Genomic DNA, 15,700 nt, shown 5'->3' on the forward strand with positions numbered 1-15,700 from the left:
AATAATGAGTATTTTATAGCTGCAGCTTCTGGTTTAGATGAGGGGTTTTTTAAATGATGTTAAGATTGTCCTGTAATGGTTTCCATTCAAAGCTGGTAGGCTTATAATTAGGTATTCTTCCAAATATTTGGTACTTTTTCTGGTTGTTCTGGTAGGTACAATTTTCTCATAGTTTAATATCATCAAAGCTAAATATGCCAATCATTAAAATGACTCAGAGGTAAAGAAAATACATCTGTTTGATCAAAAATACAGTGTAACAATTCATGAATATTTTAAAAATTGTTTATCAAATGTACATTTATATCTTTGAAAATACCTTTAAAATACACAACAGAACCAGCAAACTTACACTTTCAGTAACGTTCAATTTTTGTTATACACAATTTTTGTTATACTCAGATTTAGTTTTATGCCACAAGAGAATTTTATAATGTTAATACACAGAAAAGATTTTGTATTAAACCAACAGCAGAGCTGGCCATCTGGGAAGAAACACACGACCTCTATAAATCTATTTAATTTGGGAAATTGGTGAGTTCTAGACACTGATTTTTTTTTCTCCTGAAAATACCACGCTATAATGATTTTGCAAGTACACATAGACATATGTTTGTCAGGAATTAAAAAGAAAGTAGATTATAGCACCGAGATCATTGCTCAACTCCCCAGTTTTTCTGAAAATCCATATATACCACGTAGAACGTGACAGAAAAAGATGTGCCACAAAAAAGTGATACTAGTAGATGAACTATTATTACCTGGACACCAAAATGGTATGTGGGAAAAGGTCACTGAGCAGTTTGTTCTCAGCACACAGATGTGGTTGCTGAATACCACTTGCAGTAGCACTCATTTCCTGGACAGCAGCAGGGCAACGTGGCCTGTATTAAACCTACCCCATCAATTGGAAATCGCTACTGTGGTGGTTGTGAGAAGATAATTAAAATAAAGCAAGTTACTAAAAGATCCCATCAAGTTTGACCTTGAATAATTCAGTTTCTAATGCATAGGAAGGCCATTAAATACAAGCTACTGCGAAAACAGAAATTCTGATGTTTTTCTTGCAGGCAGAATTTAAAGGAAACACATTGCTTTTCCAGTGTATTTAATTTTCAATATGGAGTCTTCAATGAGCTGCTAATAATCATGCACTATGCCATCAGGGTTTTGCACCTATTTACATATAAATAGTTCTGACCTGACTTGGCTACCAACAACGGTTAATTTAATTTATTGTCCTTTGGCAAGTGAATAGTCATTGGTTTTCTAGCACTTTTAACCTTGGCAAACCCTTGGGAAATAAAAATTAGATTGAAAGAAAATTACTAGCGGTGGAGAACAGTAAGAAAGTGACAGTGGTATATATAAACCTCAGGCAGCAGTGGAATAAAGTGTCATATTATTGTATGCTGTCTTCTAAAGTTCAATATTGCTCTCTTGATTTACACTTCTGTATTTTTTTCCCGGTAATTCTTCTTGCTTTGGGGATTTTTGCATCTAACTTCATGTTTTTCAGCCAGGAAGAGGGATTAGCCTATTTAGCATTAAAAAACATATCAGAATTCATAAGCATGAGCCAGCAACAGTGCAAGCAACAACAGCTAAATGAGGTGGCAGCTATTGAGCACTAATGACTGAATATTGGAAGAAGACTAACTGATCATCACTCCTGTACCACTGGTAGGCTAACATACTTGAAGGGCCACATTTTGGCCCCTGGAGTCTGGTGAGAAAATACAAAGCCCAGGAGCTTTGCTTTCCTCTGGCATCTCACACACCCATCTCCTGGGTTCAAACTCAAAGTTCCAACTCCTTTCCGTTCAAACTCAAAGTGCTCTGCTGAGCACACAGGGGGTGACCCACTGCACTGTAATGAAGTTTAGATCGTGGAGAGCAGGAATACAGTATCAGGACCAACACTTACTGCTCTATTCCTACAACATATACTTCAGGGGAAAAATAACGTTTTGGAATTCCTGGCAGCTTGTATGTACATGAAACTGCTGCACAATTCATTTCCCAGAGTTAAAAGAACAAACTATTTCAGATGAGAAGGAAGTTAGAGATATGTCTTACAAAGTTCTGTTGTCAAAGCCAAACATATCTAAACTCCACAAACGTGGCAGAAACTTCAGAAAATGCGAAGTCCTGAAATATGGAAAAAATGTAATAAAATTTTTATGCCGATAAATTTTAAGTAAAGTATTTTTATGCCAGAAGTGTGTTACCAGCAATATGTGTTTTTTTCATACCACAGGAGATTTTTGTTTAAAAAAAGAAAATCAATAACCATTGCTCAAGAAAATAAATTCTGTTTTCAGCTTGGAAACTATTTCCTTTTCTACACTTCTCTAAAACCATATTTTTCTTCTTAGATACCTTCAGAAAATCATTTCCAAAAATAAACTTTTATACTCCTGATGTCAAAAGCACAAATATATTTTAAGTACTTGTTCAAATGAATTAATATTATATGCCTTAACATATCCTTACTGGTATATATCAGGTATTGTCAGCTATTTCAACAGAGGCTGAGTCACCACATGAAATGCAAACACTATTTCATTTCTCATCAGTCACGATTCACCCTGAAATGTGATTTTAGCAAGCTGCTATATTATACATTAGGTACTTAGGCTATTTGCTTCAATAATACAGCATCACTTTATCCCTTAACTTCAAAGTGATTAAAACCCTCTATGAAGTAAGAAAATATTAATAGTTCCCATTTTACCGGTGGGAGCTGTGTCAGAGAGATCTCACTCCAGGAGATGTTTAGAATTGTGTTCAGAATATGTTGATATGAGTGTTCACAATATGATGTTTAGAGTATGATTATGCAAGAATTTCACAAGGAGGAAATGTGGACCAGTGGGGCACGTGATTTCCCGTGAAATCAAATGCCAACAAAGCATGGAGACTTTTGAAAGCTCACTTGGTGCAGCTCAGGGTCTATAGGTAATTTTGCAAATTTTCAAATATAACTTAAGAGGGGGGGACTAGGCCTACACTGCTGAGTCACATTGCACAGTGGAGCAGTTTCCTCTGCTTCCCAACAGGTCAAACAGGACTCCAACACTGTGCTGCTGCAATTGAACTGTGTCCAAACAGCTCTACTTGAGAGCCAGCTTGGCAATACCCACACTGGACTCACAGCATTACTTTGACTGTGGTACTGACATATCTTGACCAGCAAAATTGGTCCAGGTCTTCTCTTAGCATTGCATCGGCATTTGCCACTTGGATGATTTTTGACTAAAAGTTTAACTTCCATTGAATCAACAGTTTTTGGAAAGGAATCAAGGACTCCAATCCTGCTGAAAGTAGCTGAGATAATCCCCTGGAAGCCTGTGTCACTCTGGAAAATGGGAAGAAAGCTGCTCTCCATCCCAGACACTTTCTGTATGTTGACTGTTATTACACACAATGTGTTACACATTGAAAACATGGCAAAGACAACCACTAAAACCAGGTTTCATGTTATACATCTATTCTGAAATGGCTAATTACACCTCTTTGCTCAGGACCACCCTTTCTTTAGCTCTGCACGCAGCTGAGCTGCTGCTCATGATTTCAGTCTCTCTTTACCGAAGAAGCCACTACATATGCTGGGTTTGATTACACCAACTCCTTAGAATATATCAGTCCTGTTCCTAGTCAGGCCTTGACACAAATGGTATGAGCCACAGCTACTTCCAAGTACAAGATTTACTATAAATCAGGATCTGAATGGAAAGAATCAAACAGCAGACAGAGAGGATTATGAGTCTGTGGCTGTATTCTGACATATATTGGATTATTAGGATTTGCATTCATTAGGAAAGTTAGACTGGCATTTGCATAAGGATGATATATTGTGAAGTTCATGAGTGTCCTATGGTTAATATGAGAGGGGTAATTATAATCTGTCTTTTTCTGATGGTCAGCTGTAGGTTTTGCACACTTTGACATTGCTGGTAGTTCGTTATGTCAAGTATGACTCTGATCCTCCACAAAGCCTCTGCTCCCATATGACACTGGTGGGGTTTAACTGATGTAAGAGGCTTCCTACACACTACTTGGTAGAAAATAGCCCCTGTGATAATGAAAAGTTTTTATAAAATAGATTAGGGATTAATTCCAAGTTTCAGCTCCAATCCTGTGTAAAGCACAATTCATACCGAGGTGCATGGATTGCACTGAGGTAATGACAGGCAAGGTTGTGAGGTGGAGATGCAATCTGCAGTCTGTTACAGTTAGTTAAGTCACTGACTCAATAAATCAGAATCTATAAAAGTCCTGCTCTATTTATTATTTTCTACATATTATGATAGACCATAGAAGTTATCTAAATGGCCGCTAAAGTCCTTGGCTACAGGCATCTTTGACTTGCACATAACAAAATTCAACATTGTCTTAGGAACTCAAACACATCAGTCTTGAAATTAAACTCTGATGATGCTGATTTACAGCCTTGAAAATCCTTTCACTCCCACTGAGGGTGGCATGGCAGGTGGGTGGACTCAGAGTTCCTCAAAGGAACTTGAACTGCTTCCTGAGGAACAGCTGTGCTGTGCATCCCTCCACAGTGCTGGAGCTGGATCAGCTGGGATGGTCTTGAAGCAACTGATATGTGATAGCACAGTGTAGGGGGGAGAGCAAGCAAGGGGAAAGTGGAGAAAGCAGAAAACTGGAGCCAAGTTCTGGGGAAGGATGAACACAGAGGATTATACTGCTAAATGCATTGGCATGACAGGTGAATAATGAGTTCTTATTGGTGAGATGCTGCTCCTTAGCCTTCAATATTTAAAGGATTTACGAAGGCTTATTACTAGGGACTGCATCAATAGACTCTACGTGGGTCTGCACTCCATCAGCCCATCTCCTGATGTGGACCTTTTCCTTCTTTTCTTTCAAAGTTAGTAAGATAATAGAAAACCCTATTTGCTTTCCAGAGCTAAAGGAGTAATTAACTGTGGGAGCAAGAGGCAAGAAGGAAGAGACCTCAGGCAAGCTCTTTGATTGCAGAGAAGCAAAATTATTATCAGCATTAATACAGAGAGAGATCAGAAACCTCAATATGAAGGTACTAAAAATGCACACAATATTGATCAACAGGTTTACCATAATTATGTAGTAGAAGCTGATTCAGCCACTGTGCTTTCAGACTTTCTGGGTGATGTATCTCCCAGCTCATGAAATATAGACTGATGCTATGAATCCTGACTGACAGCTTCATTTTAGCAATGTGCCACAGCAGACTGACAGTTCATTAGAGTGCAGTAGAAGACACATTGAAATTAGTGGGGGAGACTCTTGCTTTCAGCAGGCTTTGGATAAACTACTAGGTAATATTTTTGGTAAGATTGTGGAAAACCCTCTTAAACCCACAGTAGCTTCTGAATGTCCAGTAAAGGAAAATGAGCGGGAATTGTACACCTGAGTCCCCATGTGAGCTTTTGAACACTCCTTTATTACACAAAACACTTGTCAGCACAGAACTTCATGAGAGAAGCATTCAAGATGCTGCACCTCTGCTCTGATGTCTCCCCCAGATTAGTTTTCTCTCTTTTGTTCCATTCACTCTCCTACTCAGTTCCTCCTCCCATCTTAATCTCTCTGTCAAGCTATTTGCTACTGTTTCCACCAGTGAATCCAGAAGCTACTGCCCTGCTAAGCAAGATAAAGTTTATCATTCTCACTTCCCAGACTTTTCTTCTCAGTTTGTTCAGCTCTTTTGATGTGATATTGTCCAATCTGATTCTGAGTCAGGATCAGAAAGTGAACCCCTGAGAGCAAAGGAGACAGGTTCTTATCCAGTGCATTGCCCATCCACATGTCAACCTCTAAAAAGCTATTACAGGGAAGAGACTTGGCATCCCATAGTCCTGGGCAGTAATTTGCAGGGATGCACCATCCCTGGTTGCCATCACCAGACTTGCTCTGCTCATCCTGCTGTGACACTGCACAATGTCCCTCACCCGTGTGGGTGAGGACTCTACCCCTGCCTGTCTGGCACACCCGGGCTCAGCTGCCCAAATAGTTCCAGTTTCACTTGACTCTCCCCTTATAAAGTTAAAGCTTCCAGGGGTTTTAAAGATGCTCTTTGTCAAGGGATCACTGGAGGTACCCATGGAAGTTTAGGGATCATTAATTAGACCAGAAGAATCAAGTTCTATTAAAAATTGCCCATCTGTGAGTGTTAATTTAACAGCTATTAGTTACTTTCCTCTGCTGGGAAGGTAGATGGAAAACAAGCTGAGAAAATAAAAGACAGAAGAAAATAAGAGAGGAAAAACAGTATGGAGCTTATCAGTAGAAAATGTTAATTACACTTTAGAGCCTTTAGTCACCTAAGCTTCTGTTTACAATAGAAATAGAAACAGTCCAAATTATCTCTGTGGTTTTTAAAAACTGTGATTACAGTTCTATTTGTTACTTCTCTCTCATTATATTTACTCTAACTGGAGAAATATCAAGCACCTCTAATATCTGGATATTGTTTTCTCACTTTCATTTCTGGTGTGTGCATTCAGTAAGCTGTGTGGAGCCACTGATGGCTGTGCAGCACTGATCAAACATGCTCCCACCAAACTCTCAGGCTACAGGGTATTGGAAATGAATCCTATGATCACACCTTTCCCAAGACATCATTGCTGACTCCTTCATAGTAGTGGCTGTTAAGGTGCAATGCCAATGAAAAAGAGGACTTTGCAAAAATAGCACAAACCAGTATCCCCTCTGTTTCTTGGACCAATAAATGGTTATGTACCACTGACACCTATTTGTGCAATGAAATACATCAGGACTTTGCTACTGAACACCATGAGAGAAGATGATGCCCATGGCCTACAAAAGCTGGCAACAGCTGCAAACAAGTGTAATCTGTGCTCTAAGGCAGAAAATTTATATAGCAGAAATAACAAGAGGTTTGTCTTTTAAAAACACTGTGGTCATTAACAAGGAACACTTAGTCTAAAGAAATGACTGACCTTTTCTAAGATGCAACAAATTAAAATTCCTAAGCAAGGGTAGTTTTGCAGTGCTAAATGGAAATTCATTGTTGACTTTTACTTTCAATAGTCATGAGGAAAGCAAGATGAAATGTCTCTCCAGCTATGAATGCATTCTAATTGCTTTGCTAAAACTCCTTGCTAGAGCAAATGACTTCTGGCTTTACAGACTATCAGTTCTTGAGAACATTGAATTGTAACCTGAAGTTCTACCTGAAATAAAAGGCACAAACCTTGGTGTGAAGCCTGATTTTTAATATTTATCTTGCTTTCCAGCCATTCTCCTTATGTTCCTTTCTCCTCCTCTCAGCCATGCTTCTCCTATTAAGTATCCTATCATTGCAACAGCCTTTTTTAAGTGCAAAAAGTAATTCATGCATATAAAAATAATAAATGCTGAACTATATCTACATAAGAGCAGATCACCACAGGACCTAAAAAACACTGCCAGTAAAGCTGCATTTTCACTGGAAACTGCTCAGCTTCCACATTCACCAGAACAGCCAGGTGAGTCCACCTAAATCCAGGGCTGGAGCAAAATGTGTCACATCTGCACGTGCACAGAGGAGCTGCAGAACAGGGTGAATGCCCACGAGGGGTGGGAGATTGCAGCTGTTTTCAACAGTTCTCCAGAGAGCACTTTCCTCTACCATGAAGGGTGAAACCAGTCATAGGTTCTAACTGGGGGTGCAGAGGGGAGAAGAAATGCTGTCTCCTTGATGCTTCAGGAGATGACCACAGGGCTCTCCCTGCACAGCTCCTGGCACCGCAGCCCTGCAGCAGTGAGGTCACAGCAGGCACACCCTTGGCAGCACAAAAATCACTGTGCTAATGGCACAAGGAGAGCACTCCCACCACCCATGTGCATGGACAGCTGAACCAAAACATGCATTCACAGCACAGTAGACTCTACTTCATTATTACTGTGGGTTTTATTGACTGCCACAGACACACTGTTTTGTTTGAGGCAGTACTGCCACAGAACCTGCCCAAGGGAATAAAGGGAGGTCTCAGCATCATATCTCTCTCTGGCTCAACCAACCTGTGTTGGAAGAGTTGCTGGACCTCAGAAAGCTGATACTCATTTGATGATTCTGTACGATAACCTCGGAAATGGATATTTCCATGGCAATGGACAGAAACGTTGCATGTGAGCACTGAGTGAAGCCAAAGCCCCTTCTGCCGTAGGCTGCTGCAAGGATTTTGCATGAAATATTAAAAAAGAAGCCTTCATGCCTGGAGTCCTTACTGGGTCACCTCAGCCTTCAGCTATCCTGCCAGCTCAGTCCTCTCCTTGGCATGTAATTAAATAAGAGCAAAATGGTATGAACCTGCTAATGGCTTCACATTGCCCAGAAGGAAATCACTAAATTACCCTGGGATGCCTGCTCTGATTAGAAATAGCACTTTCTTGATTGAGGTACTTCATTTGGCAGTGAGACCAACAGTATATAAGCAGTGGAACTGAATAGCATGAAAGGGAAACCACCTCTGAATATGTTCCTGCAGAGAAGATTAGTGAAGGGTAAAAGGATCACAGACTAGACACCCACTTCCTTCTTAAAGACCTACAGACAGTTTGGCTGGTGTTTTGAGCTGAGCTGAGTGCAGTCATCTGGAGGTACATCAGCGGGGCTCAAAGCAGGAGCCCAGTTCCCAGGGACAGAAATTATAGTTTGTTCCATCAACATACTCTGCGAAGCTACTTTCAGAGTCAAACTCAAAATATTCATAAGTTAGTAAGAAAAATCTCTCCTTGGGCAAGATTATTCAACCCCTGCCTATTGTAGGATTTGCTGTATTGTCTTTTGAGGCACCTGGTGCTGGGGCCTATGGGGAAAGGATGAGATGAACATAGTCCAAATTCTGTTCTAAGTGTGTGGTCTAGTGCAAGCAGACACCAAACTCAAGTCTGCTGAGAAGACACTGTTTTATAAAAATCCCATGAAAAATAAGTGAAAGAGTTTTGATAGCCCTTTTTGGGGGGCTGTATTTTTCCTCTGAGCCATATAAAAGCAAGGTTTTTCATTAACTTTGATCACAAAAGACAGTAAGGCTGAATATGTGGTGGAAAAAGGTTCTGCTTTGTGTGTAGATAAAAGAAGACCTGTGTCTTCAGTTTAGATCATGAAAGCTCCTGATCACATCACACCTAAAGTCTGCAGTTCAGTCACAGGATCTTCACCTTTCTCAGCCCAAGCTTCATGGCTTTCTTTCTTTTCCAAATCCCTGTGGAAATCACTATAAAGTACTGACTCCATGAAGCTGCTGTTTATCCTTAACCTGCACATGACTTCTTCTAGAGTTTCCAGCATATGATCTGATGTGTTTTTCATGAGCAGCTGCTCTCCAGAGCCCTGCACTCCTGCAATGCTGCAGTACCAGGACTACCAGTAGTACCCAACCCCCAGCCAGTCGGTTCCCTCCTTACATTCATCATTCAGCTGTCCCTTTTCCTGACAGTCACAAGTGGTTTTCTCAGCTGTTAATGGTGGAATTTGGTAATAAAGTGCATGTTATTTGATTCTGAATGGGCAATTAGACTTCCTCATTTTGTTTTTAGGGTTTTAGCTGCCTGGCTTGACACTAATGTGAATCAACCAGCATTCCACTCTGCTATGCCACTACCATTAATGCCAGTGCAATGTGCACAATAATTTTGATATAATGTATCACTGGCAGCTTATCTCCATATCATTCACCTTTTTTTTTCCCCAAATTGTTCTTATGGTAGGATCACACATTCCCTAATTAACACCTTCTTTCTGTGGTTACTAATGAGACTGTTGATACGACTTCTTTAGGCTGCCTCTATTATAATAAAGTCTTGTGGGTATATCCAGCTCCAACTGTCTGCTTTAATTAAGACACAGATGTCACTGACTCTCACTTAACACTTAACAAACACATAGTCCCCTGGATGATAAGTGAAGAAGGAAAATGCTTTATCTTTTGATTCTTTCTTCATTGTGCGTGGCAGAACTCTGGGAAATGGCTTGGATAAGGGGCTGGAAAGTGAGAATGATGCCTGAAATATCAGCATCTGGGAGAAGGTCAGCCTTGGACTGACAAATCACAGGAGAAAACAACACTCACATTCAACAAGACTTGTCAGGTTCACCTATGACTCTTTCTGCAGCTCCACCAGAATTTAAAAACAGTCAGATGTGTTCGTTTCCTACTTTGAGGACAGACTGATCCAAAACCTATCAAAGAAGAGGATCTCATTTAGCTTTCATAATCATAGAAAGGTTTGGGTTGGAAGGGACCTAGATCACCTAGATCCAATCCCCCTGCTGTGGCCGGGACACCCTTCAGTAGATCAGGTTGCTCTGAGCCCCATTCAACCTGGCCTTGAAAAGTTCTGGGGATGGGGCATCTCCCTCAACCTGCTGGCCATGCTTCTTTTGAAGTCTAATTCCTCAGAGATGCAAATGATACCTCTTTTAATGGTTATCATTTGATTTCAAATGACTTGGAACCAAAGCCATGGAAGACTTTCACATAAGGGACACAGTGGCAGACATTGACAAATCTGCTGCCCTGTGGTTTGGCCTGAGACTTGACCTATTTGGCTGTGCTTAATAAAGGGTTTCAAGCTGAAGAAATGGTTTAGAAGGAAAGATGTGACAGTATCAGGAAAATCATTAAGAGCAGGGAGTATCAAGAACCTCAGAAATTCCTTACTGAAGAAAAGCAAATGAGAGTGGGAAATCATTGCTCCAAAAACCCAGTCACTCCATCAGACCAACTGTCCTTGGAGGAAGTGACTCCTGGCAAAGGAAAGAAAAGCTTCACTTTAGTAAATAATCCAATTTTAAGGGGCAGATCATAACATCTGGACTTAAGACAGTAAGTGACAGGGGCTGTAAACTGGAAAATAAAAGATTTTGTGGCCTTTGCATCCTGTAGATGGATAAATCCTTCCAATTACACAAGATCCTGGCTAAAGTCATTACTTGCTGTTCAGAAGTCTTACAGCATTTTTCATTCTTTGCTAAATTTATCACACTAAATCCCTTCCCTACGATCAAAGTCTTCTGGGATACAGAAGCTGAAAGACAAAAGTGCTTTGATTCAAGGGGACTCCATGATGAAAACAGGCTTCAGGAGTACAACCTCTTAATTATTACCGTAACTCAGCATGATGCTCTATCTCAATGTCATCAGCAACAACTACTTCTCAACAGAAAATACTGATTTAGGAAATCCACCCGTTTTCTCACATGCATTTGCAGGTGTTGCTGAGAAAGGCAGCCTTGTTCAGAGCTCCCTCCAAATAATTTTCAAACTACTGTGATTTTTTTAATAGAGATTCTTCTGTAGTAAATCTTATCATCATGTCCAAAGAGTAAAAAACACCTGCACGGCAATACTTCACATTTTAAATAGTAAGGCTTGCTTCCCAGTGGAGGTGCTGTTCAAAAATCAATTAAATCCATTGGAAACAATAGAGGAGTTAATGTATTTTTTATTTTCCCTGGTTGTTCTAGAAACATTCAAGGAATACAATATCAGCTAAGGGCAGAGAGCAGCAATCAACAATATAAAAATCAGCCTGTCAGTCTAAGATACTTGTCTATCGATCACTTCCATAGCCAGAGGAATACCAAACTCAATACCAAATTCAATACCAAACTCAAAATACTAATTCAGATAGGCATTTTCTAGCTGGGCTATTGCTTTGCATTGGGGTGCATCCCTGTCATTTTTAGCAGATATTTTAATTACCTAAATTTTGCAAGACTTTCTATGTTTCTGCATGTATTTCAAATAGAAATGACAGAACCATACAGAGCAAAGGCTTTTACTTCATTACAAGAAGGGGCAAACTTCAAGGTGGCTCATTTATTTCTGTAGGGAAAACCAAAGTTTATTTCCTACAGACCTACTGAACATTTGCTTCCATATCATTCTCCAAAGCTGCTCCCTACAAGTCCTCCCTTTCCACATCACCTCCCCAGGAGCCTCAAACAGCTCCCCAGGAGTCTGCACACACCCGCTGATCTGACAGGACCTGTCAACGATGTCACACAGAGCTCATAAAAAGTGGCACTGTGGTAAAAGGCTCTTCACTCCCTGGAATGTAAAACCGGGCATATCTCGACATGTCTCATTCTTCAAGGACCTCGACGACCCAGAGAGCCAGCCCCAGGGGTTCTCTTGCTTGCACACACTGAAGTTTGGTGGAAAGAACAGGCCTAAAACATTGCAGCAAAGCCTTTAAGAGTCAGCCTCGGACTTGCTTTCCTTCAGCCATTAACCTCCTGCCTAAGACAACAGAAGCTTCCTGGGACACTCCCTGTCTTTTTCATCTGCACCAGCAATTCTGTGCTCGTTACACCTTTTAATTTTTTTTAAACAGTATCCCTTTCTGAGGGGAATACTAGTAGATGAGATTCCCTGTGCCTCCTTCAGGTACATATACAGGATATCTTTGCATCAAACTGGCTAATTATGCCACTATTCCCCAGCAATGGACAACAGCAGAACTTCAGTTAAAGCTCAACCCTTCATCCTGATACTTTAAGCATGGTTTCTGAACAACTGCATTACCCCAATAAGTGCCTGTGTTTGATGAGACATAGGTGGGAATTAAAAAGTGATTTCTCCCCCATTGCAGTGGGAGGAAGAAGCCAAACCTCTGTGGTGCAAAAGATCCACTCTTCCATTTCTAAAATGTGATCTCTAGAAATAATGCCCACTTAGCATTCTCTGGATGCCAGAAAGAAAACAATTAAGGATTTTCTGAACACAATTAAGGACACACATAGCCCAGCGTTGTTGAGCCTTAAGGAAGCTGTCAGAGCCTGCACTTCCAAAGAGCTGCACGTCCTTCTAGAAGGGAGTCCAGGAGACCCAGCACGGTGCTTCACAGCACTGTGTCCTGTGCAGTTACTGAAATTCTTGAGTTTGAACACATTTTCCTCTCACCAGTACTTGTTAAATAATACAACAACAGTGAAACTTTTGTTTCTTGTATCAAACTGAAGAAGTTTATCATGACCCACTTCAGTCCACTGAGATCTGATTCCAAAGAGCATGGAGAGGGAACATAGCTGAGATTTGGAAGCAATCTTGGGAATGATGCTATTACAATAGCATTTTGGGCACACAAACCCTCATGATCCTTCAGGAACAAACAGTACTCATTTATGACAGCATTTTCCCCCCAGAGCACTGAAAGCATTGTCAAAGGAATTATTATCCTAGCTTTGGTTTTTGGGAAGAAAGGCACTGAGTACTGAGGACCAACATTTCCAAACTGGCTACTGATTTTTATAGTGCTCCTGTGTTTCCCATGTTCAAGAGTCCAGCTGGAGCTAACAGACCTCATCTGACAGAATCACCAATTACACACAAGTCCCACTGAATCACTGGGAGCTGAAGGTTATCAGCATTTCTAAAAAATTAATTAAGGAGAACAAAATGAATTTGCTGCAATAATTTGGCCACACAAAAATAACAGATTGCTTTGGAAATACCACGGCCCCCCTCTCATCCAAGGTCACACAGTACATGTATTGCACAAGGGAGAGCTAAGTCAAGGTCTCCTAATAATGTACAAAGTACACTATATGGACATATATTTATATACATACATATTTATGTGCATATCATATGCATATACATATATGTACATATAGTATATATACATATATAATGTATATAGTATATATACATATATTTATATAGCAGAACTATATGGAAAGAGGGCTAATGATTCAGCCATGGGTTTTGCTATTGTGTCTCTCGTGTGTAATTTGAATGACACTGATGGAACATCATCATCTTTTCATAACCATCCATACCCCTGCAGACTCTGGAATATACCACAGATATTTATGAGGCCAGTTAGGAAATACACATGAGTTCCTTGTATGAGTTATGAAAATCAAAGTAAGCATGTACTGGCCTTTTTTTTTTTCAATGACTTCTTTGAAGCGTGAAAAACGTAAGAGGAGGATGAAAAATTTTTAAGCTAGGCTGAAAAGAGACAACAACATAGCTTACATATACAGGTACAATTTTCTTATAGCTAGCAAAAACTCTCAGATCCAAACACCCAAGAACTCAATTTCTTGCCCTTAGTGATGTTTAAAATATGCATATTATTTCCTGATGAGTCTACTCCATCTATAATTTGTCTAGAGAACCAGTGCTTCTGTGAAATAGGATTTGCCAGTCAGACCACTGATGAAAAGCAAAGCAAACAGTTACTGATTTAAGTTCCTGAACTGGCATTTTCAGACAAATATGGAAATTTTGAATGAAGAAAAATTAATGCTAAGGGTCAGATGTAATACAGATGTAAAACACCAAGAAAATGTTTCCAGAGTACACATACCTTCCTTTGTCAGAGTAAGCTTTCAACAAAATTGTTGCCTTTACAAAGGAGGAAAGCAGGTAAACTCTCAAGAGGCACATTAACAAAGAATAAAAAGAGTTAGTTATGTGTCACATAGTTTAAGAAATCACCCTGGTTTTGTTCTTGCTAAATGATATCTGATTGCAAAATATCACTTTGATAATGCCAAATAGCAAACCTGCAGAGTGGGTAGGATGTTTTTAATTAAGTTTAAAAAAAAAAATATAAAAAAAATCTCCTGGTTAAAGACTAACCTTTTGCTGAAATCCTTGAATATTTCTGGCAGGTCCAAAGAGTTAACTCCTTGGAAGGTTTTTGGTATTGGTGTTGCTACAGGCAACAACTCTACAGAAACATCACATAAGGATAAACAGTCTGGTCAGTGAAATGTTTTGCTGATAGATCTGACACCAAAGAAACTCATCATTAAGAGAGCAGGAAAACAGTTTTTTCCCAGCAAAAGGTCTCTCAAGCAGTGCAGCTTTACAGCACCAAGAGGCACATGCACAGTGAGTCAGCACAGCCAACTGAGACCCAACTCTGAGCCATCAAAGCCCTGGACATGCTGCAGCTGAGGCTGGGACAGGACTGACCCCAAAGCCTGCAAATGTAAAACTTGCCACTCTCCCTCCAACTCGGCAGAAGAAGCTGTGACAAAAATGGGCACATGGGAAGGTGATAATTGTTCCTCAAGACACTGCTGGGATGTTCTTCCCAGCTGGGATGTTCACACAGCATTTCTGTGAAGTTTTAAACCCTGCTTTTTAACCCCAAGAAGAGTGATTTTAAACCCTACAGAAGAGCCAAGACTCCTCCAAATGCACTTTATGAGACTCCAACACATGTTGGCAATTCCTGAGCCTAAGCAGACCTTTCAAGCATCATCCTCAACATCCCTCAAAACCCAAACAGCAGCTTCTTCAGAAAATTCTAAAAACTCACAAGAAAATATAATTTCTAAATGCTGAATAAAGTACAGAAAACACATGATAGTTCTCTTTAACTCCCACTGTCATTGTACCTGAAGATCTCTGCTCCAAAATACATTCTGGTCAAACAATACCCAGCTAAACTTTGTGAGTGTAAGAGGTGCTGTTGGGATGATGAAGATGAATGAGAATTGAAGAATTTTTTTATCATCAATAAGAAAAGACAAGGCTAGCAATCTGAGGTGAGTACCAGCTTGGGAGGGGACTATGAGAGGCAGCAAAATACAGTAGCACCAGATGGGGGCCGCAGAGAAAGTACTTTTTGAGAGATCACATCACAACATATTACAGATGTCAGACCACATACAATCCTGTAGGTCACAGCAGCCTCTGACAGAGCCACTTCC

Source organism: Lepidothrix coronata, unplaced genomic scaffold (genome assembly GCF_001604755.1).
Source record: "Lepidothrix coronata isolate B3197 unplaced genomic scaffold, Lepidothrix_coronata-1.0 Scaffold41, whole genome shotgun sequence".
Classification (NCBI taxonomy): domain Eukaryota; kingdom Metazoa; phylum Chordata; class Aves; order Passeriformes; family Pipridae; genus Lepidothrix; species Lepidothrix coronata.